Genomic DNA, 26,576 nt, shown 5'->3' on the forward strand with positions numbered 1-26,576 from the left:
GTATGACACAGAAACATGGACAATAGACAAAAATGATGAAAAACGGCTGGGAGCTTTCGAAATGTAATTACGGAGAAGCATGGAGAGAATTAATTAAGTTCAGCGGAAAACGAATGAGAGTCTGCTAGAAATAGTTGGGGAGAAAAAGAACAATTTTAGATATTACTGAGAAAAGAAACAGAAACTGGTTGCTACCTTGGCTACGAAGAGACTGTATCATGAAGGACGTGCTAGAGAGTATGGTGGCAGGAAAGAAAAGGAAAGGAGAAAGAGGCTACAATTGATGAAGGATATCAAAACAGAAGAATCATATGTAAAGACGAAGAGATTAGGAGAAAACTGTGGAGAATGCAAGCTTCTCAGTTGCAGCAAGTGGTCTGTCAATAATGCAGAACATCTCTAATTATAATAATTGAGACACGAACTTCAATAAATTTTTCAAATTTGAGATCTAGTTAAATCACTTACATCCCAATACGCACCCGAAGGTAGTTTCAAGAGATTATTTCAAATTCTTTTTCACATTTCAAGATAAAAACCTTTTTCATATTTTTTTGTATAATAGGTGTCCTCAAAGTCAGTCTTACAAATTCCTTGTTAAATGGCTATTTCTTCCACAAAAATTCATGAAAATCTTAGGAACTGTAATGAAAATAAAATTATGACGAACACAAAATAACTTAGTCTTGTAGAAATGCACCTAGATCATCCTACTCTAAACAATATTTTCATACTCGTGTAGCGTTCGATGCTGACTAATTGTGATTAATCAACCGTTCAGCATACTTCTCAAAGTTCTAATATGAGTTCTTAGACCAATTCCAAATGAATGTTATGCATCACAGAGCGAAAGGTTAGAGCATGTATTTTCTATTCGCACGTCTGACGATTGATGAAAGTTAAGTCTATAAATTTGATGTTCCACTGTTAAGGGAAATAAAGCAATAGATAATAATGGAAAAATCGTGAAATGAGAATGTAGGAGGAAATTACAGTACTCCGAGAAAACCCAAGGGCACCATGGCTTGCCTTAGTTGTATGGTGACGATATTAGAATAAAATAAAAGAATACAAGGAATCATTGTAACCGTGCAGTCAGAGATGTAATGGGACCTCGCCTAAAATGTATATAATATATCATATACTCACCTTAAACTTAGGAAACAAAAACTAGCATATACGAGAATGTTCTATGAGGACGTATACTACATATGATATATATTCTATAAAACGTCCTAGCGTATACCTATCAAAAGTTCTAACTTCTAAGTTCTAACTTCATTACATAACTTCTATAGCCATTTTGCTGCAAACTGATGTTGAAGTTTAGAGCCATACTTCAACTCGATTAGATTACTTGTATACTGGTATTCTAAGGTACATTAGGGGCTTGTTACAGAACTATTAAAATGTGAGTTTTGTTTCACTTTATGAAACTACAGTGAAACTTCGAAGCTATTAGAACTTAATATTCAAACTGATACTCCTTCCGGTGTTGGCAGAGAAATTGGGACTCTGAAAATACTTATCACTATATCTTACCGTTATTGTACTATGAGGGTTAATTTTAAAACCGAAAACAGTCAATTTCATGCACATTGCCTTTTGAATAAACTTTTAAATGAGGGAATGGGACACTAACAATATTTAAAAAATATATACTTCCATTCTTCTCTTACGGTTTTTTTCCTTTATAATTGTCGACCGAAGCGTTCTATAAGATTTCTCACATGTATAGATAGAATACGCGACAAAACGTACTAGCGACAAAACGTACCACCGACAAAACGTACCACTTGCCCTGAGGGCTGCTTGTGAAGGGTTTTCTAAAAACACATTAAATAATGACAAGCGACAAAACGTACCACTTGCCTGGAGGGCTACTTCCGAAGAGTCTTCCAATCAGCCATCAAATAATGTCAGGCGACAAAACGTACCACTTGATAGGACGGTATATAAGTATATATATATCGACCAAAATAAGGTTAAAAGTTGAACAGATTGGTGGGGAAAAAAGTACCGATGCAAGACTACGACTAAGGCTAAGACTAAGACCATGCCTGCAAGATTCTCGCAACACCAAGACCATACCTGCAAGATTCTCGCCAGGCCAAAACCAGCAAGAATCTTGCATATGCAATATTTGAATATTTGCTGGTTTCCATCACACTTTATCCAGACTTTGGACCAGGGTATTATTAGAGGGGCGCGGGCGCTTTCTCCCACAAGGGCCACCAGCATCTCAATGTCACAAATCAATTGCACAGTTTTCTTTCTACAGTAAGTCAATAGTATTAACAATTGACAATTAAAACCTGATATTCCTTCATCAGTATATTATTCCGAATTGTTCAAAATATTATATGAAGTTCAAGGAGAACGTATACTATATTACAAAATTAGCAGATGTTTTAGTATACTAGTTTTTGATGCTACTGTATCTGTCACTTTTGCATTCGAAATATTTTTTAATAAATCTTTTTCAATAGACATCAACAAAATGTTTTCAAATGTTCCTGAGACATGGTACTCGTTAGCCTATTTTTAATGTATTTCAGTTTATTTCAATTTTGAAAAATTTCTTTCACATGTTACCTGAGTTACGGGCAAAGTCAATAAAAATTTGTATGCTGGAAACCTGGATAAGTATTACTGCACAAATTACAATTCTGCAAAATTAAAAAGCAGCACATTGGACAATTTTGCAACACGTTTTGCATTCGCTTCACTTGTAAATAAATGTATTTTCTCCTAATTCTGAATCACTTGCACCATCAGCACAGTCATTTTTCCTCGGTTGTGCTCGTCATCAAGACTGACTTTCAAGGATATCCACGTCCTTCAAAAGTCCAAGAGAATACAATACATTTATAGTATCCTTGGAAACTTCTTAACTGAAGTTTTTCAGGAAATGTGTAAGTTTATCGAAAGGAACGTCTGGAAGTTCTTGGACGTTCATTGCTTCTTGAATCTTGATGAAATACTCAAAACCAGAGATGGAGTGGGTCAGTAGGTCGGTGGGTCAAGTTTTCTGGGTGGGTCAGTGGGTCGTGGGTCAACAACATATGACCCACTGTGACCCACCACCCACCATGACCCACTGTGACCCACCACCCACCGTGACCCACTGTGACCCACCACCCACCATGACCCACTGCGACCCACCGACCCAGTATGATCTACCGACCCCCTCTGCTCACTGCATTGTAGACAGTATCTTCTGAAGACTGATAAATTTGTCTCCGTTTTACTTTCAAGACCTTCATTTCCCTTTCTTTTCCACTTGTTTCTGTCTACTTACCTGAGGTGAGTATATCTAACCAAGTGAAAAAAGAACTTCAGGCACTTCTGGATATTGATATTTTTAATAGTAATAATAGCAATAGGACTTACACTACTACTTGGCTTTCGAGACCTGTGAGTTTTTAGAGCTAACTACTGGAAAAAATACATTTTTGAATCGCTGTAATATATAAATTATTATATAAAAAAATTGAATGTAACTATGTGTGCCTGATCATCACGGTCAAATTGCAAAGTCAAATGAAATTATTTTTGGTATATAGTTAGGCCTTAATCCAAATTGGGATGTTATATTGCTTTTATTATAATGCATAATATCCTAAGAAGGTAGTGAGGATCCGAATTTTTGCGAAAAAAAATGAGTATCTCGCAAGCCGTTAAACTTACGGAGATGAAATTCAGTGTATTAACAATTTATTGAAAATAAACAGTGTGTGTCCTAGCATTTTTTAAGGTTCTCCTTTATGTGTGTGTGTGGGGGGGGGGAACTTTCTATATATGGAAAATTGGTAGTGAGTTGGTTTGTAAAAATGATCTAAAACGATCGATGTTATTTAAGAAAAAAAATTAGAAACAAAAAATACAGTGCTTGGCTTCATATATCCATTGCTTTCTGCTATAATAATTGCTGAAGCTTATGTTTGTTATTTGGAGCGCTTACAGCACAGGGCAATCAACCCATAAAGTTGTGAGAAGAATAGGCATAACATTTGTACTGTAAGCTTAATTACACGGAAATTTGAAGTTTGGATTGTACGCATAATTATATGGAAAATTTTATACTTTTTCTCCCTTTACGTTGGCCTACTTATTTGATTTGGAACTTTGAAATTTCATCTTTTTTTCCACTGAAAAGTATTGATACTTCAATAAGGAAATAATTATACTATGATAATTTAATTGAAAATCATCGTAATTTGGCACATGGCAAACAGCAGTGTGGTAATTGAAGTTGAAGGAGGGAAATTCCCATTCACCTCTGAACACTTTCCAGGAACCTCGTTCCCTTTCGCTTTCTAGACGGGGGAGGGAACTTGGTAGTGGTATCAAACCTTCATGTGTAATTACAAAAATTAAATTTATAAACAAATAAGAAATCACCAGTTTATCAGGCTTTAATTGATAATTTATTCACAAGATTCCCTATCAAAGGCGTGGTAGATGAAGTTAATGTTCTACATGGGTCGACATTACCAACTGACATGGTCGATATGGAAAAGATGTATGGTGATAGAGAGATGATACTTCTTGCTGAGTATTTCAAACCTAACCAAGAAAAATCGTTATCAGACTTTAGTCTAACAAGTACATTGTCGATGAGAAGTTGGATAGAAATCGGGTAGAAATATTATCAATTTCCACGACAGAGTGCGACGGGAATTTCCCCTTATGAATTTACAGATGACTAATATTAGAAATAGACTAAGTGCTCAAACATTGTCTAGCTTGTTGCTCATCAATGTTAATGGTCCACCGCTAGACAAGCTCAAAGTAGACGAGCTAGTTATTTCTTGGCTGAAGGATAGACATCATTCCACTGCGGATGATTTACCGCCAAAAAGTTACCAACAGGAAATAAATCCGATTTCAGATTTGTTTTAAGGTGGAAAATTACGTGTTACGGAAAATGTATACTTGTATTACTAATGGCTTATTTGTGTTATTCAACTTTGTACCTAATTTTTAGTAACTCTCTGCTTTAGGTAAACTACTTTGAATAAATATTCATAATAATTGCAATTATGCATATTTGTAACTTAAATTTAACATGGTGTTTTAGTGATTACACAAATTACAATTATGAGCATACTTTATGGAGATGCTCTTACAGAGGGTAACCGAGCACCTTTATACCCTGTGAACAACTGATTTTTCAAGTCTTTTGTGAGAAAAATACTGTGAACTGAGAAACCATAACCTTTTCCATATTGCACAGGGGTATTTTCCTGCGAATAGAAGTTTCTTGTGGAATGCGTTCAGAAATTAACACTTGAAAGAATACTCTCTTAGTACAAGTATATTTTAGGCACACACTAATTTCCCCCCAGCTCGAACTGTTTCAATTTCCTCACTGACAAACACTTTACCATTTTATACCTTAGGTCAGATCCACTGTTATTGTAACAGAGTGGTGCTTGAGCGATTGACTAGAAATTCAAACTCCGATTAGTGACAATTTCACAGTTTTGTTTTATTACAAGTGTAAACTCTTTAGTCAGTTTAGAAGAGGTCGTGTATCGTGTTCAGAGTTGATGAGGATGGATTTTGGTGTGTCAGAGTAGGTCAAAGTGGATGAGAGTGGTTCATTGTGGGTGGTGGGTCAGAGTGGGTCACCGTGGGTGGTGGGTCATGGTGGGTCGTGGGTCAGAGTGGGTCATGGTGGGTGGTGGATCAGTGGGTCGTGGGTCAAGTTTTCATTGACCCACGCCAACTCTGCAAACTACCAAGTTCAATATTGTGTTGAATGTGGGCGGCGCGGTGGCTCAGTGGTAGAGCGTTCGCCTCCGGTGCTTGGGTCCCTGGTTCGATCCCAGCTCGCGCCATGTGGACTTTGTGGTGGACAAACACCGTGCTCGTGCGTTTTCTCGGGGTTGTTCCGTTTCCTCCCACTTTCTTCATTTCACTCATCTCTCATCATCACCGTCTCCTTTAGCCTAACCGGTATAACCGTGGAACGTAAAACTTAAAGATTTCTTTTTTTGTGTGTTGAATGCTTCGATGCAGTACCTGGTCATTGGATAGAAGCAGCTTCATCTTTATATTCACAGGAAAAAGCTTTGTCCATCTCTGAAGGCGAATTGTCGACAGGTCAATAGAAAAAGAAATCACGTTCTAAGTCTTCAAATTTGTTATTGGCCCATTCTGCAAAGCTTAATGCTGCATTCTTAACGGATTCAAAACCATTTCTCTACTCTTTCAGTTGGAACAGAATAGTCTGCACCATCCGATAGGACTACACTAGCAGCACCCTCTGTTTGGAGATAGTTTGACAGAGAAGTCGTCACTTGAAATATCTTAAGGAAAATTTGTGCTGTCCGAATTGTTTTGAACTTGAGAAAATATTTTATATATCCTTTCGCTTTACACCTAGCTTTTGGTTTGATAATTTCTGTAGAAGCAATTTTCTTAATTGTTATGGTCAACTCTATATACAAAGCACTTTTTGGGTTCAAAAAATGACCAACCTTTTTCTGAAAAACTGTGTGTTTTCTACCATCTTGTTTCCGCAATAACTGTAAGACGCCTTTGTTAACATTTGATCTTCCAAATGTACATTCGCTGATAAGACTCACGCATAAATATCGCACAGTCATTCAGCAGAACAATGACACAGAATCAATGCAATTTTTTGTCAGATCACATACGACATGATTGAGTATATGAGCGTAACACCACACGTGTAACTGAGTTTCTTAATAGTTAAGCGGTTAGCGTATGCGCCTTTGTCGCGGGAGACCTGGATTCGATTCCCGGCGGGAGCTCATGTGCTTCGGATTTTTCGCAAATCAGTATGTCCCGTCTCATATAGCCTCGCTGCTAAAAGGGCCGTTAAACTCAAAATCAACTGATCAGACGTGTAACTGATCATAGGTGAATTGAAAAAATCCGAATATTGTCCTTGCATGTTACTTGAGCCATCGGTTGAATTTCAAATACACTTCTTAATATCAAGGTTCAACTTCTACAGAATTTCCAGTAGTAAACCGCAAAGACACTGTCCTGTGGTAGATATGCATTTTACAATGACAACAATACTTTGTTTAACAACCATTTTAACAACATACCGTAAAACAACAGAGCAATGGCCTGAAACTACTATATCTTGAGTAGTGTCTAATAGAACAGAAAATATTGAAGCTTGAGAGACTTCTTTCGAAATATCTTCTCTGATAAGTGTGCTGATAGCATTCAAAACATAATTCACCGTGTTTAGTAAAAGTTATGTGACCACTATCCTGCTTACTTCCTCGTATATGACTCTTCTCGGTGACCTTATCTAAATTACTTTTAAGCGGAAGATCAAATTTGCTTAAGAAAAGAATAATATCCCAAAAGTTTCCATGATCTATAGCTGTGTATTTCAGTTTATAGGCTGCTACATTTCCTCTGTAAATGAGCCCTCTTTTACCAATTAGTTTCTGACTTTGACAACTCGATACATTACCTGTCTGTTCTTCTCAACCTTATACTGCCGTTGTTTTACCTGTTCATGAGGAAGTAGTTTCTTAACATGAAGTAGTACGTTTTGTCGCGGATTAAATATCCGAAATGTTTTAATTAGTCCACGACAGGTTGTAATTTATGTAAGTGGTACGTTTTGTCGTGGAATAAATATCAGAAACGCTTTAATTACTCCATGATAGGTTGTCATTTATGACAGGTCGTCAAAAGTGGTACGTTTTGTCGCGAAAATTCAAGTGGTACGTTTTGTCGCTGGTACGTTTTGTCGGGACACCGTATAGATAGAGTGTCTAAAATTAGGAGGTCTTTGATCGCGAAAGCTTTACGTTTGGAAATGAAATGAAATGAAATTCTTGAGTTTTATGTCCCACGGTTATGCCGGTTAGGCTAAAGGAGACAGTGATAAATGAATGAAAAATGGTGGAATGAAGAAAGTGGGAGGAAACAGGAGAACCCCGAGAAAACCCACGAACACGGTGTTTGTCCACCACAAAGTACACACAGCTTTACCTTTGGGCAACAAAGTCGTTATTCGTTATTCTCCACGCCAGGCCAGTAGCCAGCCGAAATATGTAGGGGGTAGCTGAAGTTAGGGGGGTCGATCCAACCAAATTATAGTTCATTTGCAAGCCTATTGTGAAAATTTTAGGGGGGCCAGCAAACATTTACTGGGGCGGTCCCACTAGACCCCCCTGAATACAGGCCTGCTCCAGGCAGTAATGAAAGTACTGCATTGTCAAACGTTAAATGTTTAAAATTTTGTAATGTTCAACAATGAATAAAAAGGGAAATTTTCGCTGTTAGTAGCCTATTAATGAGATAAACTAATCTAATTTTTGAAAAAAAAGTTATTGAGTAGTGCTGCTATATACTGTTATCTAATATTTTATAGAAGAAAAAGCCATCTTGTAAGTGTTCGAATCACGAAAACCAATTTGAAACCGCTGCAGCGAATTTGATTATTTTTGGTATTTAAATTGACTATGCTTTAACTTAGACATTTGTCTCATTTTCGGCAACGGGGTTAGGATGGAGGTAGAAATGAGGATAGGTGTTGATAACCAAGGTTAAGTTAGGTTCTCAAGAGTAATCAATAGTAGACCTCTTAAACTTAATCTACACCTTTATCTTTTTCATAGATATATTTGCCTAAATCACTTACCAAATGTGTAGAGACTAATACTGTCTGATAGATTGATATTGGTACTCAACTATAAAGACTATTAATTCCAATTCACTAAATCCATTTATTACCATATTACGCCCACATCATATTTGCACTTCCTATAACGAAGTATTTTCAACCATTACTTGTTCTAATCAATCCATTTTAATCTATTTCCATTATATGAACTAACTGTTTACACAGTGTATTCTCTAGCAACCAATCAATATGTATGTGTCATTACCTCAAAATCTTAACAGCCTGTGGCCTCATTCCATACCTACCAACACTCTCCCCTCTTTACGTAAATAGACTGTATCTTCTAGGCACCCATTAAATATTCCTTCAATATGTCAGAGAATAGGTAATCGAACAGCACCTAATTCCAATTACATTAACAATTACATTCTGTATCACAGATAAATTCAACAATACTAATGAGTTAATTTCAGTTCCATAACTCTTTTCACCGTATATTGCTTCTTTCAAGCTATTGTCGAAATGCATGTACCACGAGTCAACCTTGTGTTCCAAATTCTCAATCTTCATTGCATGCACATCCAGCTGTTTCTTTATTTTTACCATATCAGCTCGCAACTGATCTAGCACTTCTTCACGTTTCTTTAATTCACCAATAACCAATTGCTCTATTGTTCCATTTCGTTTTTTTAACTTGTTCCAAAACGTCATCTCTTTTTTTCAATTCATCTGCCAAACCTCGCATCAATTCGAATTTACAGTTACAAATTACTAGCCCTATGTTTTCTTTTTCTTCTCTTTCTACTCTCATTTTCCTCTCCTCTGCCATTTCGTTTGTTCCTTTGACAATCTCCTCTACCGTATTCTGCTTGTTAATCACCTCAGCCGAACTAGACTTGCTTTCAGGAATATTTGGTGTCTTTTGGCTTTCCAGTAATTTCTTACTCTTCTTTCCTTTCTTTCTAATTTTCTTCTCATACTTTGTAATATCTCCATCCTTGTCTTGTACTTCGCCCTCTTCTTTAGACTGTAATTCTTCAATTACCTCTGGATTAATATTTATTTCTTGATTGCCTTCTTTTTGGCTGATTACTGAACTGTCCTGTTCAAAACTTTTAACATCGTATTGTACTTCTGTTTCCTTTACACCCAAACCAAAAATAGAATGCTCCGTTCTTTGTTGCAAACGTACACCATTCTTGTTTTCTGGCAAAAAGATTTTAGAGGTAATGTCGGTATCACTAACTTGACCAGTATTATCGTCACTCCCTTGCACTATGTTTGTTTTAAACTGCTGTGCTCTGTTCGAAAAAGTTTTGTATCTACAGGCGTACGAGAAATGATTATTTCCGTGGCATGAAAAACATTGTTTTCCATATGCAGGACAGTTACGGAAAGCATGAAATTGTTTGCACCTCCTACATGGAAACTGTCTTATTTGATCTTTATTTAATTGTGAACATCGTTGACAAACTGCTGTTAATTCTTGTTGATTATTCTGCATCTGCTTAAACAAAATTTGGGTATTAGAACACTCCAAATTACAAGCCTTTTGTACTGCTTCTTTAAAAGTTAGATTGTCTTTAGAAAGTAACAAATTTCGGATTCGGTTGCTTGATAATCCAAAAATTAATTGATTACATAACGCCAGATCTTGATATGTCTGAAATACACATGTTGGAACTGTGTTGTGAAGCTCTGTAACAAACTGAACGATATTTTGGTTCTCCTTATATTTCATAGAATGAAATTTAAAGCTAGAATATATGCCCATTTACTGTATGTGATGTGTGAGTTGTTCAACAATAAATCATGTCTCTGATCTTGCTCCAAACTCGAAAAAGTTGCCATAATATCTGTGTTAGGAAGCTTTGCTCGAAGTCGACTGCGCCAATGTTGATAACCAAGGTTAAGTTAGGTTCTCAAGAGTAATCAATAGTAGACCTCTTAACTTAATCTACACCTTTATCTTTTTCATAGATATATTTGCCTAAATCACTTACCAAATGTGTAGAGACTAATACTGTCTGATAGATTGATATTGGTACTCAACTATAAAGACTATTAATTCCAATTCACTAAATCCATTTATTACCATATTACGTCCACATCATATTTGCACTTCCTATATTGAAGTATTTTCAAATACTAAATAAACATATCCATTACCTGTTTTAATCAATCCATTTTAATCTATTTCCATTATATGAACTAACTGTTTACACAGTGTATTCTCTAGCAACCAATTAATGTGCATGTGTTATTACCTCAAAACCTTAACAGCCTGTGGCCTCATTCCATACCTACCAACAATAGGAAAGAGTGACATAAATATAATCGAAAACGACCCATGTTAGTAGTGTGCAATCTATACCTTTCACTGTCGCTGAGATGAATAGTGACACTTTCGACGCCATTTCAGTCCAAATATATTCCCTATCATCATGGAGAGGGGGGATGACATATAGCATAGAAACAGGGCACGCACATGTAATCGATAACAAAAGATAATTAGTATCTAATGCATAGTATTCGGGGTCGAATCACACTCCAGATGCCGTTTAAGTCCAAATTCACCCTCAATGGACATGCAAAAAATAATCAAAAACGGCCTATATTAGTGTGTAATTCATATGTTTCGGAGTCGTTCAGATGATTAGTGACACTCCAGATTAGTCGTTTAATTTCAGTTTCTATCGACGCGGAGTTGGGAAGGGAGATGCTTAGAGAACTGGAAGAGGTAACAATACGAAGTTTTATCATAATGGTTTCATTGAAATGCGTAGCTGAGCAAAAAAAAAAAAAAAAGTTCAAATACTCCCCCCACACATATTCTCCCCATGTGAAAAATGAGGATTTCAGACAGTTAGCGAATATTTTTTTAAAAGTAAAACATGAAGCAATTTATTATTATGTTACCGTAAACATTAGCTTCTTGATTGTTTCTTGGATGTAGTGTCGTGTTATGTATGAATTGATTTGATTTTTTCCCCCATTAAGTGCTACACTCTAAGTTGTTTTATAAAATTATGCCCCCTGATGAAATATTGTGAAAGGCTCAAAATTAGAGAAGGAAGGATATTATTCCTTTAAGCTTTTTAGTAAAGCAATACAAGGAAAGTCACTTAAAAGTAAAACAATTGAATCGATTTCTGTTAAAAGGGCGTATGTAACATTTTTCACAATTTTAACTTTTTTTTTTAAAGAAATAAATATTTTAGAGGTAGATGTAACAATTTGTGTTAAAAGGACGTGTGTTTATTGAAATGTGTTATGAATATAAAGCATTTTTTCTTTTTTACATAAACCAAACCGTCTCGCAAGAAAACAGTTTTAGTCATTTGCGGACATTTTTTTTTATTCCACATACGCCCTTTTAACAGAGAGCGATTCAATTATTCTACACTTCCCAGAGAATAGTAAAAGCTTCGAGATAAAAATGGTTAAATTATACTGTAGAGTTTATTGTACATAGTATTTAATACATTTTGGAGTACATATTACGGAGTTTGGTTTACTAAAACTATTTTATATATTTTCCCCTCACTGTTCGTGTTCACCCTTCCTGGAAACAAAAATTCAGAATCAATTTTGACCATGATGTAGAGGAGGTTAAAAATTAGGAATCGCGTTCGTTGATAAAGATGGTCCATCCACTGGAGGTAGTCAATATCAACCATTTCCGCTTTTAACGTTTACCACTATAGAACGAAAACGGTAGTAAACGGCAAGAAGCGTTTCCCAGATATCTACTAAGCCTACCAATAATACATTGCCTTCTCCGTACATAACCCTCCACCAAAACAGGAAGTGACACAAATCCAATTCACACATTCGGTTTCAATACTGATCTACATGGAGCAAAACAACAAGACATAGCGAGAAGTGCTTTTTTGGAATCGATTTAGCGTTCTAGGTATCTTTCTCTCTCTTAATTCTCTATTTGGACTAGGAGTGACAGAAATCAACCACTTCCAGTTTTATGGTTTATTGAGCTCTGTAGAGCCAAAATGATCAGAAATAGAGTGAAGTGGCTTTCTCCAATCAATTGAGCTTCAAAAGAATATATTCCATCTTCGGGGTCCCGGGTTCGATCGCAGCCCCCGCCAAGTGAACATTGTGGTGGACAAACACCGTGTGCGTGGGTTTGCTCGGGATTCTCCCGTTTCCTCCCACTTTCTTCATTCCACCATTTCATTCATTACTCATCATCACCGTCTCCTTTAGCATAACCGTGGGACGTAAAACTCAAAGATTTCATTTCATTTCATATTCCATCTTGAATCTAACCTTTCTACTCTAACTGGAAATGGCAGAAAACTACCACTTCGAGTTTTAAAAATTTCATTCTTGGAACACATAATTGAATGCAGAAAATAGCTTCTCACTATCTATCGCCGTCTTACTTAATAACAATAAAATTTTAAACTGGATATATTTTATTTCTGTCACTTCCGGTCTCAGTAGAGAGAGATAGTTTAGATTGAATACAGAATATATTCTTGAGACGCTTAGTTAACCACAGAATACCACATTTCGTTGTATATTAGATTCTTATTCTATGGTTATCAACATTAAAACTGGAAGTGGCTGATTTCTGCTAGATCTGGTTTGAATACGTTGTTAAGAGAGAACATGGAACATATTCTCAGAACGCTAAATCCATTCCAAAAATCCGCTTCGTCGGAAGTTGTAGTGGATTTTTAAAAATTCCAGTTTTAGTAGAAAGTTAAGGATAAAAATGAAACATATTGTTGGCATACTTTTAGAAAATGATTCTTTTTTCTGTGAGTCGCCGTTTACGAAATGGCCAACATTAACTGTGAATTTTATCTGACTGTTAAAGAATTCAGAATCCAATGGTTACACCCGCTTAACTGTGGGTTTTATATCAGTATGAAAGAATTCAGAACTCAATAGCGATAACTTGGTAAGCAGTGCATCACTCAGCAATTATATTTTCCATTCTGTTTTTAATAATGTATCAAACTAAATATCGTGCAATTTAAGTTTTCGGGTGGCCCCCGGGGATGGAAGACAGAGGATTCTGTACTACAAACATACCACTCTATTTGATACGCCTTCCTATATTTTTCTAGATCACTTTTTTATATTGTGAGGATTGTAAACCACGGCTAATTAGAATCCTTAAGAGAACTAACATAAAATTGGCCTTCATTTATATAAGAAATGGAAAATTGATATCTTGTGCATTGTAACTTAACAAATAGAAATTTGCATTTACCACCAATCTTAGTGATGTACTTGGTAAACGTTGTGTTTATACTAGAAATTTAATATAGACCTTTATTATTATCCCTTCGTATACGAGATATCATTTTCTGTATCGTACATCTGTTTCTCTTTTGTCTATTTGGAGGTTTAGGTTTGTCTTAAGGGAAAGCAGAAATATTTCTCAGACTCTGCCATTTTTACATTTAGTTTAAAAATATCTTATGCGTTTTAAAAATTATGTGTGTTTTTGTGTTTCTTTGTTAGCTCAGACTTGTATAATTAATACGTAATACCAATAAACAACAAATATTTATTATAAAATTTAAAATTTTTCAATTTATTCCAAATATAAAAATGAGTAAATAATAAATTAACCCATATTTGATTTTGTAGAATTTTACATTATTGAATTATAATATAGTAATGCATGTAAATTTATTTATGTTCCCATAAGACGTAAGTATAAACTAAATCGTGATATTAAAGTTTACGAATACATATTCGTTTTCGCTCAGAATTGCACAAGTAGCCTAATTGTGTGTAAAAGTGTAATTGAAAATTATGACATTTCATAACTAGAAAATAAGTGTAGGTAGTTAGTAAGTAGCAACACGAAACGAAATATATAATTTAAAACCGATGTCTGAGTCAAGAAATGTTTGCTAATTAGTATTACATATTAATATCGGGTAAAAATACTGAAACTTTTGTTCTTGAAAATGAAATGGGAATATGAAAATAAAAGGATTAGTGAAGGGAGATATCCTACATGGAAACCACAGAAGAAAACAAGAAAGAGAAATAAAGAATTTGAAGAAATGACAAAAAGGTCGAGGAAGGGGGCTTAGAAGATAGAAAAATTATTATATCAGGGTCTTTTCAAAGGTTCTTGCAATTTTCTAACTAAATGGCCATGTTTCCCTCTCCCCCGAGCAAACTATCCTAGTTACGCCCTAATGACAAAAGCTCTTCATACAAGTGTAGTCCGATTAGTGTAGTTGTATAACTTTACTCAGTGAATATACCATAATTTTTAAAATGCAAGTGACTGTGACTAAGCACATTTATTTTAACACGCATTCCGAAGAACTGAACCTGTTTCCAAAATTCAAGAGTGGACAACCACCTCCTCCTGTCCCACTGTGATGGTGATGATGTTTGATAGAATTATAGTGTTCCGGGACAATGCTGGTGAAGCATATCAACCGACCTTTGATGGAGGAAAGTTGTCATTATTAGACACAGATGAAAAAGCAGTAATCGTAGTATACATCTTGATTGACGAAATCATAAAGTTTGTTGAATTAACACGCTGACCTGTTTCTATACCATCCTATTTCATTAACTATTAGTGAAAAATAACATCAAAATTCTACAAAAGTGGCAAAGAGATGAAAAAATGAGTCAACAGACTAAAATTACACGAGATGGTATATTTCTTCCTAAATTCGAATCTCAAGATTCAAATCAGAGTTAAAATTTATCTTTTGTAAGTTCTCAACTTCAATGTTTGGTCATCTGTTGAGGATTTTTTTAAAAGTAACTTTACTTACACAATGCTTCACCATTTGTCGGAAGAATGCGAATTTATTTCCTATAAGCAAAAGAAGTAATAGTTGTAACAAAACGTTACAAATATACTATATGTGTTGTGGCGGGCCGGCGGTATGCGTTTGCGTAGACCGGCACCCACACAAGAGAGTTTTGTAATTTCCCAAAATACTTCTATTTAGTCAACCAAAGTTTCTGCAAAACACCAACTATAACTCGAGCGGTAAAGTTATACTGGAAACAGGAACTCAGCTAACAAAACAGTCTGAAGAATCTTAGTATTACACGGTAGCGTTGGCCGTGGCCAAGACTTATCTTCTAATGGAAACAATGGAATCGTTATCCTGATTAAGGTTTTATAACCAAACAATCCTTTGGGATATCTCTTGAAACAAAACTCGACAAATATGTTCCTTGCAGTAAGCCTGCAGTTTATTGGCTCTAAGCAAATTACAAGAACCAGAGCCGGGGCGATAGTGTAAGTACTGTGTCTATATATAAGAGAGTTTAACTTACGTGGCGACGTTCCAATAGGTAGTAAAAATAACTCACTGAATGTCACTGAATAAAACAAACTAACTGTAGCACTTTTCAAAAATAAAACAGAACTGCACTAGACTGGGAGGGCACGAATCAGTCCTAGTGGGTAGGTAGGTAAGAGGTATACTATTTGATCTACCGGTCTGCGAACAGACATCAAATAGGGTAGGCTACCAGAGGTTAGGAACAGGTTACCGTTTGATCTACCGGTCTGCGAACAGACATCAAACAAGGAAGGTGTAAGGGTTTACCGTTTGATCTACCGGTCTGCGAACAGACATCAAACAGGGAGTCACTATTTGATTACCGGTGCGTTTAGGCCAGCTAAGCAATAAACTTAGAGTCTGTCAAAACACACATCAAATAGGGGTGCGACAGAACTTTAGCCGTCAACTTCCTAAGCTTGCCAGCAGTTTCTGGAGCGAGTCCGGGCTGAAGCGAAACTTGCGGAAGTAGATTGCCAAGTTCGGAAGGAGGTAACTTTAGCCGTCAGTTTCCTAAGCAGACCAGCAATTATGGGAGAACCCTGGCTGAACCGTCTTGCTTTCAGAAACAGATTGCCAAGTTACTGTGAGGATTAGGTAGGGTAGTACTTTGACCGTCAGTTTCCTAAGCCGACCAGCAATTATGGGAGAACCCTGGCTGAGCCATCGAGCTTTCAGAAACAGATTGCCAAGTACTGGGTAAACCAAGGTAGTAAGGTATGTAACCAATAGAGTGAGTAGACAGGCCTCCGTAGAGGCAGAGAGGTTGGAAGGCAGAGGGATGGACAACTAGAGACTTCTTCGTGATAAGTTCCTGAACTGAGACGTACCTAACGAATTGCGTACTCCTCGTAGTCTGCACGTCTCTGAGGGGTTCAGGAGAGGGACGTTGTCCGACGAGAGAGGCCAAAACATGCGTTTTTAAGGGCCTCGGTCGGAGGTGCAAGCGGCACCAATTTACGGTCTGTGTGCAAAATAGTAACGTGAGCAAACGTTGCACGAGGACCGTAAGGTCAGAGGTTGAGCATGCGTGGAGATCTAAAAAGTACCTAGGGCGGAGCCCGAGGGGGACCAGTATCCTGACAAGAAATATTATTGGCTTTACACACGACTTCGAGTGCACAAGTACTCGGAAGGGTTCCACTCTGAGGGGTGGAGTTGCTAGCTATTGGAACGAGCCATGCCATTAACATCTAGATTGGCTAGAACAAGGTGCCTTGGGCGGAGCCAGGCAAAAGATAAGATTTTGTGAGTGCGCATGCGTGTGCATGTGATGTGTAGTCCTTGAGTTTATGTGTGTGAGCCCCTTTCTCTGGAAGAATGAGGTTACATCGAGATATTACAGAGAATTGTACAAATAGTATCTTAAACTATAAACATATACTAAACATAAAAGATTTCAAGTAACAAACTTGAAAGGTTTTGTACTTAATGAACTCAAGACCCTTCGACAGTTTATCTTACTTGTTTTTGATCAAGACACATATATATTTAATATTTCGAAGAACGAAAAAGAATCTTCTTTTTAGAAGCTAAAATGACATTTTAAAGATACACAAACTATATGGGTTTTCTTAACAGTATTCTACCACTAATAATAATAATCTAACTTGTTAAAAGACTACATCAATATATAAAAAAAACTAAGCTTCTGTATCGAACCAGAAGGGGAGAATGTTTATCTTAACTGCGGTTGACCTACAGGTCAGAAAGGGGGAACTCGGTGAAGGCAGACAGGATGTCTGGTTTCCAGCTAGGGAAAAAAAGAACACTCAACACGAATTTGTATTTTTAAAAGAAGTAAATGGAATACGAATTCTGTTGCAGGTTTAAAAAAAATAAAAAGAAAAGAAATAATTATTCGCAAAAAATAGTTTGCGAATTTGCGGCACTACAGTCCTTCCTCCTAGGGAAAGAAAAATTTTAACTGTAAGGCAAAAAATTTTTCGTACTAACTACAATCAAAGAAAAAAAAATTCCAAAATTAAATTTTAACGATAGTTCCTAGACCTAGTAACTCTTTGATTGAGATGAGGTGAATCATCTTGTGATTCCTCGTTAAAAGTTATTTCACCAGAAGCAGCTCGATAAGTGGCATTAAGAGCTGGACTATTTGATTGTACACCTGCAATGATTGTTGGCTTAAAACATATGGTTCTGATACAGTCTGAATTACACCATTTAATTCTATGTCTACAACAATTAAACTTAAAACTACAATACACACAAAGAAATATCAGAATAGTAAACATGATTATATAAGTCAAAATAGAATAAGAAAATACATGATTACTTTGTCTTATCTGCCATTCTTGTTCATTAATTAATTTTTCAACATCCTCAACACGATGGCTGGCATATTGTAAATCTGTAACTTTGTGTATGATATGATTTAACGGCAAAGTAAATTCCATATTCTTAATATTGATCTTTGAGTTTGAGAATATACAACAATCAATGCTATCATTTAGTAGTGGAAGCAAATCTTTACTTGTACTGTTACTTACATATATTTCCTGAGAACTGATTAAGGAATTTGGACCATAAGCTTTACAGTTTTTATCTAAAGTTAATTTTCCAGTTTTATGAATCAAAACGGTTTTCGATACATCATTTCCACAAACTATTGTTAATTTTTCTGGGAATGGCGAAGCAAATAGCCATTCATTATTATCTAATGAAATCCATAAAATATTTCTTAATTCTACTATACGTTTGTTACAATCTGCTGGAATTGATTTAACAAAATCAATAAGTTTTACTTCACAGTCTTCATTACTATGTGTAGGTTTTAACGGAAATGTTTGTTTGCAAACCCTTGAAAATGAAGTTAATTCCTTACAAGTATTAAACATATGTTCATCAATTTTACCATAATATTGTTTTGATACTTCAATAATCAAATACGGATTTTGAGGTTGTATAAAGAAATACTTATTGTCTTTAAGCTCAGTTGGAAATGGAATTAATTTATACATATTAAATCTTAAACCATCAGTCAAAGGTAAACTAATAACATAACCAAGAATTTTCTGATTGATGAAAACATCTAAATCTACAATTTTTAATAATGCATAACCTATTGAAGAGCCAGGTGGAATGGGTAATGACATGCCTTGTGGAATCACAGAGGCGCTTAATTTAAAATGTTCTAATATCTCTTTAGGAGTAATTACATGGGGGGATAAAATACCAGATTGAGCATTTAGAATGGATTGTAACAAAATTTCAAATGCGACATCTAATTCTTCTAACATAAGTGAAATAGAATGCAGATAATTATCCCATTCGACCTTCACTTCAAGTTCGTTTATCGAATGCATAAATGTTTGACTACGAGCATTAATTTCTCTTTTAACATCTTCTAAACCTTTTTGTAAAACTCGTTCATTATGTTCAATAGACAACACAGTATTATTAATAGTTTTCAAAGTGGCTTTTACAATAGTCATTGATTCTTTAGTTAATTTCAAAAAGTTTGACTGTTCATTTTCTAATTTACTAATTTGTTCTGTATAGTAAGTAGCATCTTGAGAATCTAAAGTACCAAACAAAATTTTCGATATTTCACCAACAAAATTAAATATTCCTCTTTTGGTTTTCACCTTGGTTTTGACAATTTGATTTATGACTGAATTAGTTTGCTCAACCTTGTGTAGTTTTCGGATAAGTACGTCTAATCGAGGTTCTCGACGAGAACGATCGGAATAGATAACTCTTGATTTGTATAGTTCGTTTGCTGTTCCCAAGTAGGTGGAGACACGGTGCAAAGTTTGTTCATAATCGGACAGATTAACAAAGGTCACAAGCTTCCATTGTCTGTTATATAAAACTGCTTCTCCTAAGAAGTCATAATATATACCAACAGTATTTGTTATTGTCTGAATTTGAGAGCTAGTGACATTTGCTGTCTGGATAATCGGAAGAATTACCGCCAAGCAAGCAAACAACGAGAGAGGATGTCTCATGATGGCTGCGAACAAAAATGGAAACTACATTACCTACTAATAGTATCTACTAATAATATAACTTTAACCTATTAGCATGAACTACAAATGTTTTTCTTCGATTAGCAATAGTACAATTAACACCTTTAACTTTAACTACTTTGTATGGACCGATCCAATGTGAACCCAATTTCTTGGATCGTCCTCTTCTAACAGATTCATCTTTAAGTAACACTTGATCGCCTACTTTAAACAATTGTTCTTTATGAGAGGCGGTCTTATCATATTGTTCTTTGTTTTTAACCTTAGCTTGTTTCAGTTTTGTTCTAGCTAACTCGTAACTGTTCTGAAGCTTCTGCTTTAGGGTTTTGATGTAATCATCATACGCGTAATTAATGTCGGTAGTTTGTTTCTGTAATATACCAGGGATGTTAGCCATCCGGCCAAACATCAACTCGTGTGGAGTATAGTTAGTTACTGAATGTGGAGTTGTATTGTAAGCAAAAGCAGCGTATGGCAACCAGACGTCCCAGTCCAGTTGGTTTTCAGACACATAATGCCTCAGATACTCAGCAAGGGATCTATGAACTCTTTCAACGAAGTTAGCTTGAGGGTGGAATGCACTAGTATGTAGTTTCCTAATCTGGAACATGCGACACATTTTCTTAAAGGTATCGCTCATAAAATTAGTACCTTGATCGGTTAAAATGGTTTGAGGTATACCGAAAACACAAACAAATTTCGTCACAAAGGCTTCAGCTACGGTTTCTGCATCTTGTTGCTGTAGGGGAATGGTCACTAAATATTTCGATAATTCATCTTGGCATGTTAAAATGTATTTGTTTCCGAGAGAACTCTCAGGAAACGGCCCTACAAGATCTAAAGCACATTTCTCAAATACTACTTCGGGAGTGGTGGTCAAAACCATTGGAAGTTTGACATTAGGTTGGGTGAGTTTGTTCTTTTGACACGACTCACATTTCTTTATGTATTCTTCGACATCGGTGTTTAGTCTGTTCCAAGATTTCGGATCGATATTGTTCAATTCTAAGTACGATTTGATTTTAGCTATAGTTCGATGAATACCTTGGTGTCCACCGGTAGGAAGGTTGTGAAACTCTTTCAAAATCCTATTCTTGGTTTCTTCGTCAAGGGTAGAAGGTTGACCTTCTGGATCGGGGTCTAAATATGCAATACGACTCAATGCATCAGCATTGGTATTACGGACACCTGCTTTATAAACAATCTTATAATTATATTCTTCTAACTTAATTCTCCATCTTAAAAGTCTACTACTAGGATCTTTTACACTAAACACCCAAAGCAAAGTTTTATGATCAGTCACAAAGGTTGTTTCCTTTCCAAAGATGTATGGGCGGAATAGCTTGGCAGCCCAAACTATCGCAAGTAATTCACGTTCGGTTGTGGAGTAATTTCTTTCAGCATTATTTAGTGTACGACTAGCGTAAGCGATTGGTTTGTCTTGACCAATTTGGCCCTGAGACAAGATAGCTCCAATTGCGACTTCTGAGGCGTCACAGGTAATAATAAAGGGACGGCTCATGTCAGGATATTGAAGGAGAGGTGGTGATGTCAATTTTTCCTTCAAAGTTTGGAACGCTAGTTCTTGTTTGGTTTCCCACTTGAATGGAACATCTTTCTTTAACAAAAGAGTGAGGGGTTTGGCTATATTGCTATAGCCTTCAATAAATCTACGGTAATAAGAACTTAATCCTAAAAATCCACGCAATTGCTTGACATTTTTCGGATGCGGAAAATGTAACACTTTCTCAATTAAGCGAGGGTCTGGCTTCAGACCTTGATCTGTTATTTGATGTCCTAAATATGTTACTTCTTTTCTAAGAAATTCGCACTTATCAGGCTGAAGTTTGAGGTTGTAGGTTCGAAACCTATCAAATACAAGTTTCAATCTTGACATATGGTCCTTTAAGTCTCTACTATAGATACAACAATCGTCTAAATACGAAAAACACTTTAATCCTTGTAATCCGGATAGAACAATATTCATCATTCTCTGAAATGTTGCGGGGGCACCGCATAATCCAAAGCTCATGCGATTATACTCGTAATGACCATATGGTGTACTGAAGGCGGTCTTACTACGGTCTTCAGGTTTAATTCTAATCTGCTGGTACGAACTGGCTAAATCCAAGGTCGTAAAGTATTTCGATTGCCCTAACTGATCTAGTATTTCGGTAATATTCGGTAAAGGAAAGCTATCTCCAATAGTAATCTGATTAAGCCTACGAAAATCTAAACATATACGAATCTTAGGTTTGCCTGATGCGTCCATCTTTTTCGGCACTATTAATATTGGAAAATTCCAAGGACTCTTGCTTGGGGAAATTATACCTTCATCTAACATCTTGTCGATTTGATTTTGTACTTCTGCCTTATGTACCTCGGGAATACGGTACGGTTTCTGAGTCACGACTGTACCTCGTTTGTCGGGATGAATGGGGATGCTATGTTCAATCACATCAGTATAGGAGAGTTTGTCTCCCTCTAAATAAAATAAATCATGATATTCTTCACAATGCGACAGTATTAACGCTTTCTCTTCTGGATTCAAATGGTCTAATCGCAAGTTCTGCCTAAGTACTTTTAAACGCGATTTTAATCCTTTAGTTTGACTTGCATTGTCAGATTTGCTCAATGCATAAACACTATGAGATTTTGTCATATCAAGAAGTGGTTCAAAATCTAAAGAGATTGGAGGAATTTGTACGTCTACCTCATTTTCAGTTAAATTCAAAATGCTAGTTATAATTTGTTATCGGATGCTTTAACTATAGCGTCTGGCAGGAATACACCGTCTGCCAAAGTACGTTTGGACAAAAATCCTATCCCATTATTTTCAGTCTTAACTTCAATTAGCTTTTCAGTACGTGCTGGGATCTTTACTTTAGTTCCTACATCAATTTTCAATTCAGCTTGTCCGTCATACGAAATTACACAATGATGTTCAAGAAGAAAATCTCTGCCTATTATACCGGCTACATTAGGAGGTAATAAATCACTACGCATTACATGAAAAGTATGAGTCACTCTATTCTTGCCTATTTCTAATCTAAGATCTAATGTACCTAAAGTATGGGCATGAAAATTATTGAATCCATGCACTGGAGTGGAGTCACATCTATGTATCTTTCTCAACATTGACTCACGTAAATGGCTATACTTAATAAGCGATAGATCTGAGCCTGAATCTAATAACATGTCGTAATTCTTATTTAAATCCATCATTCGTACTTTAATTTTACCCTTTTCATCGATTATACTCTTAGTGGAACATTCGCATAATTGGGCGTAACGTCCAATTGTATCAGACTTAACAGAATTTCGATCAGGTTTCTGAGGTGGGGACACCTTCGTACAATTATTACTCGTTTGTTCAGTGGAACAAAGGAAAATCTTCTTAACATTATCATTCTGATTTCTATTACTATCAACACGTTTCTCTAATTTAACTCTGGAGGAGTTGTGTTTCGATAAACAACATAAAGACTTATTCTTGCTACAAGATTTTGGCTTGGTGCTGTGGTCAGCACGGCATTTCTCTTTCAATTCACAATCATGCGTATCAACGACGGGATGACGACGCGGTGAGACATTATTCGGGTTTGGTCGCGGAGAAGGTTTGCGCGGTGTACGGCGCTGAGGACACACATACACTGGGCGACGCGGCGAAGGACTAAGCGCTGGACGTTGCTGAGTGCGATGCGGAGAATGACTATGCGATCGGCGACGCTGAGTGCGACGCGGAGAATGAGTACACGCTGGGCGATGACATTGAGGACGGCGCGGAGAAGGATCTCGCGCTGGGCGACACTGAATGCGACGCGGGGAACGGCTTCGCGTTTTGCGGCAACGAGAACTACGCGGAGAAGGACTGCGCGTTTGCCGGTGATGAGAACAACGCGGAAAACTTGTGTTCTTTCGGGTACAAACATGGATACGTTTCTTAGCACAAGTATGGGTACGCTTTTCACGACAATGATATGAGTGTGTACAACGTAAAGCACAACAAGAATTGGAATCCTCTAATTTGTCACTATTTTCACTACAATGTTTATCATGCGGTTCTTCATGCGAGTCTACTGAATGATCACAATCTTCTAAACAATGAACCTTTTTCCTAAAATTTCTCCTATCCTTACGGGAATGAGAAGAGTTATGAGAATCTCTAGATTTACTTTCAGAATGCTTTTTCTGGGAAAATTTCCTATTTCCTTTCTTCTCTGACTTATGATTATGATTTGAAGAATTTGCCCTATCTTCATTCTTAGAATCTAATGGCTTTCGTCTCTGAGACAATATGTGTGATTCTTCAACTAGAGCGAAATCTACTAATTGAGCGAAACTATCATCTTCTGTACTTTTACCACGAATTACTGTTTGAATGCGGGGATCGCTAATTCCCTGGACAAAAGATGCTTTTGTCAAATGATCAATAAGTGAATGAGCACCAGCTCTTTCAGTTTCACGACATATTTTCGAAGCAGCAGCTTTCAGATCAGCTCGAATTGTATCTAACTTGCTAGCCCATGAGCTAATACCCTCATTTTTGCCTTGCCTGGCAGAAAACAATAAACAAGCATAATAATCAATAGATCTATGTGTAGCATAATTCTCTTCTAAAATTGTCTTAACTGCTTCCCAAGTATCTACGTTCAATCTAACTAAAATACGATTTCTAGGTTCTCCTAAAATTTTTGACTTAATAAACTTCAATAATACAGGTTTGTCACGGGGGTTAACTAACCCTTGAGCAATTTCACAACTATCAATAAATTGCCTCAACTTAGAACGATCTCCTGTAAATGGTTCTGCAATAACCTGAATTGCTTGAGAAACTTTAACATATTCTGGCTGTACGTTACTTCCGTCAGCTTCTGCCATGATTAAAAATTCAAATTACGTTTCAACGTAGAAATAACAAATTAAATAAATGAATGAACCTCTTAGATTTACGAAAACTCGAAGGTTTGAGCAATAATGGTTTCTGAGAGGAATTTCTCACTTAACCTAACTAAATCTAAATTCACGATGAGTTTATCACCTGTATGTTTGATCACGAGGAATTTATTTCAACACTAAAATGCACTGCACTTATTTAAACACTAATGAACTGAAATCACTAATGTGCGTTTGGCGTCACGATACAGTGAGCAGGATGTTTTGCTGATTGATGGCCAGTCAAACAACAAAAGCGTCCTTTTCCCTTTTTCGCTTCCGCCAAGGAGGATGGAATGAAAGTTAAACAAATGGAAAAACTTTCAGCACACAATAAATACCACACATGCAAAATGCACATGCACAAAACACAGTTCACTTAAATAACTTTAACTGGTATCAAAGTTTACGATGTCACGATTATTCCTGATATCCTAAGGCTGTGCAAAAAGTTCACGATATCCTAGGTTGTTCAAGATATCCCACAAAGCTGACACCAAATTATGTGGCGGGCCGGCGGTATGCGTTTGCGTAGACCGGCACCCACACAAGAGAGTTTTGTAATTTCCCAAAATACTTCTATTTAGTCAACCAAAGTTTCTGCAAAACACCAACTATAACTCGAGCGGTAAAGTTATACTGGAAACAGGAACTCAGCTAACAAAACAGTCTGAAGAATCTTAGTATTACACGGTAGCGTTGGCCGTGGCCAAGACTTATCTTCTAATGGAAACAATGGAATCGTTATCCTGATTAAGGTTTTATAACCAAACAATCCTTTGGGATATCTCTTGAAACAAAACTCGACAAATATGTTCCTTGCAGTAAGCCTGCAGTTTATTGGCTCTAAGCAAATTACAAGAACCAGAGCCGGGGCGATAGTGTAAGTACTGTGTCTATATATAAGAGAGTTTAACTTACGTGGCGACGTTCCAATAGGTAGTAAAAATAACTCACTGAATGTCACTGAATAAAACAAACTAACTGTAGCACTTTTCAAAAATAAAACAGAACTGCACTAGACTGGGAGGGCACGAATCAGTCCTAGTGGGTAGGTAGGTAAGAGGTATACTATTTGATCTACCGGTCTGCGAACAGACATCAAATAGGGTAGGCTACCAGAGGTTAGGAACAGGTTACCGTTTGATCTACCGGTCTGCGAACAGACATCAAACAAGGAAGGTGTAAGGGTTTACCGTTTGATCTACCGGTCTGCGAACAGACATCAAACAGGGAGTCACTATTTGATTACCGGTGCGTTTAGGCCAGCTAAGCAATAAACTTAGAGTCTGTCAAAACACACATCAAATAGGGGTGCGACAGAACTTTAGCCGTCAACTTCCTAAGCTTGCCAGCAGTTTCTGGAGCGAGTCCGGGCTGAAGCGAAACTTGCGGAAGTAGATTGCCAAGTTCGGAAGGAGGTAACTTTAGCCGTCAGTTTCCTAAGCAGACCAGCAATTATGGGAGAACCCTGGCTGAACCGTCTTGCTTTCAGAAACAGATTGCCAAGTTACTGTGAGGATTAGGTAGGGTAGTACTTTGACCGTCAGTTTCCTAAGCCGACCAGCAATTATGGGAGAACCCTGGCTGAGCCATCGAGCTTTCAGAAACAGATTGCCAAGTACTGGGTAAACCAAGGTAGTAAGGTATGTAACCAATAGAGTGAGTAGACAGGCCTCCGTAGAGGCAGAGAGGTTGGAAGGCAGAGGGATG

At 36.7% G+C, this 26,576-nt stretch overlaps 1 protein-coding gene and 1 non-coding gene across 2 annotated transcripts in view; both read left to right on the forward strand.

Moving 5' to 3' along the window:
* Positions 1–26,576, forward strand: part of LOC145680770 (uncharacterized) — a 621,439-nt gene that overhangs the window by 60,610 nt on the left and 534,253 nt on the right. The window lies entirely within an intron of this gene.
* Positions 5,776–5,846, forward strand: TRNAR-CCG (transfer RNA arginine (anticodon CCG)). The gene has a single exon. It is a non-coding gene; the product is annotated as a tRNA-Arg (tRNA).

Source organism: Thermobia domestica, chromosome 3, assembly GCF_964235325.1.
Source record: "Thermobia domestica chromosome 3, izTheDome1.hap1.1, whole genome shotgun sequence".
In the NCBI taxonomy this organism is placed as follows: domain Eukaryota; kingdom Metazoa; phylum Arthropoda; class Insecta; order Zygentoma; family Lepismatidae; genus Thermobia; species Thermobia domestica.